Genomic DNA, 2,083 nt, shown 5'->3' on the forward strand with positions numbered 1-2,083 from the left:
TTGAGAAGTATTTTCTTTCTTCAACAATTGAAGAACAAAATGGAGAGAAAAATGAGAGAGAGAACCCTTGCAATTTTCGGCCATGCCCTTCAAAAATAGGAGGAGAGAAGACTAGTCTTGGTTGTGGGAAAAGGTGTGAATTCCAAAGGCATGCCATGCCTTGGATGTTGCAAAAGTTGTCTCCCAACTTTTCACCTCCCATGCATGCAAGTCTTATTTGATTTTTAACAATTAAAAATCCATGGACTTATTTTAATTATCTCAAATATATTTGAGACTAATTAAACATTACTTGAATTCACTCAAGTCACTAGTTGAATAATTATTTCTAATTGGACTCTACAAGGCCCAATATTGTTTAACTAATCCAACACTTGAATTAATTTAATTATCTGGACTCTACTAGGTCCACTAGTGTTTAATTAATTCAACACTTGAATTAATTTAATTTAGTCCATAATAATGTTTATGAAAATCACAATTTTCAAATACATTATTTATTTGGCCAACTTTTAATTTAAGAACACATTCATAAATTAAAAGTCGCATTTCTCTCATAGAAGTCATACTTCTATTTTTCTTTACGCTTATAAACTCATTTATAAGCCGTTCAACACATTGAACTATTTTATTTCTCAACGGGATCTAGAAAGCTAGTACTTGTGTGGCCCTCAATGGTTCATTGTACAACTAGCCGTGGGTTCACATCTCCATGTGATTCGGACTAAACATGTCCTTATATGAGCATACCCCAATTGCTCTATTCTTACTTATCAACTTCTTGATAACAAGAACGTCAAAACTCAAGTCTGATAGTACCCAACCAATCATGTTAAACGTCTAGCAGCATCGCTTACATGATTCCCTAGGTATCAAATGATAATGTCTGCAAGAACCATTCAATTATGGTTAGCGTACAGTACGGTCCCTTCAACTCATATATCCCGATCGATTCGACAACCATTGGTTTATCGAGAGTTGTCAATGAATCGATACTATGTGTCATGTCGTAATTGCATCGATGGTGTAATCTATGAAACCCCTTTCATAATTACCACCATACTCTGATCAGAGATTTCATACTACATACACATAGGATATCCATACCCGAAGGTAAGCGGTGAATCCCCGACTACAATGCATCGACTCCTATATGTTTCGACAAAACACCCAACCTTGCCACCTGATGACCCCTTGAGAGTCGGTAAACAAGTCAAAGTGTAATTCTAGCACATAGAGTCTCAATGTTGTCCCGGGTCATAAGGACTAATGGTGTACAACCATAAACTAGGACTTTTCCACTCGATAAGTGAGAACCACTTGGAAAGTCCTTTATGGAGGGTTGTTCAGTGCACTCTACCAGGAGCACCTATCTGCATGCTCGGACATCACAATGTCCCCTACCAATGAAACATGGTACTCATATCGCAGATACTAGTCTCGAACTCGAGCGGCCTATATCCTTCTTAGCGGCGGCTGAATCGACTAGGAACTGTTTAGAATATACAGTATTCCAAATATGAGTTTCATGATACTCATCATATGAGCATCTCATATTCTTTCTACTATTTATATATTCGAGGGCTTTATCTATGCAACTAGCATGGGTATACAGATAAAGATGTGCCAAAATAATAATTTCAAATATTATTAAAATAAAGATTGTTTATACATAGAGTTTCATTGTGAACACTCGGCCAACACTTGGCTCGACGGACACCTACTCTAACAATTTCTAGCCGGAGAATGTCTTAGTGAGATAGCTGGAATAATAGCTACCCTATTTTAAAAAAAAATTATAAGGGTAGAAGAAAATATTATGTTACTCACTAAATATAAATGGAATTCAAGAGTCGAAGAAAATATAGCAATACTACTTTTCTTCGCAAAATGCTAAGTCCCTGTAGAAAAATACTAATTAGGGAATATATCCCTTGTAATCCACATACTTTCGTAAGAAGGGCCTCCTTTCTCAAAAGAAAATTGGTAAAATGGTGTTATATGGTAGCATTACAAAAGAATTACAAATGATTAAGAGGTATTAATATATGTACTCCTTTAAGTTGTAAAAAAAATTATCTTC

This window comes from Primulina tabacum, chromosome 3 (genome assembly GCF_025594145.1).
Source record: "Primulina tabacum isolate GXHZ01 chromosome 3, ASM2559414v2, whole genome shotgun sequence".
In the NCBI taxonomy this organism is placed as follows: Eukaryota; Viridiplantae; Streptophyta; class Magnoliopsida; order Lamiales; family Gesneriaceae; genus Primulina; species Primulina tabacum.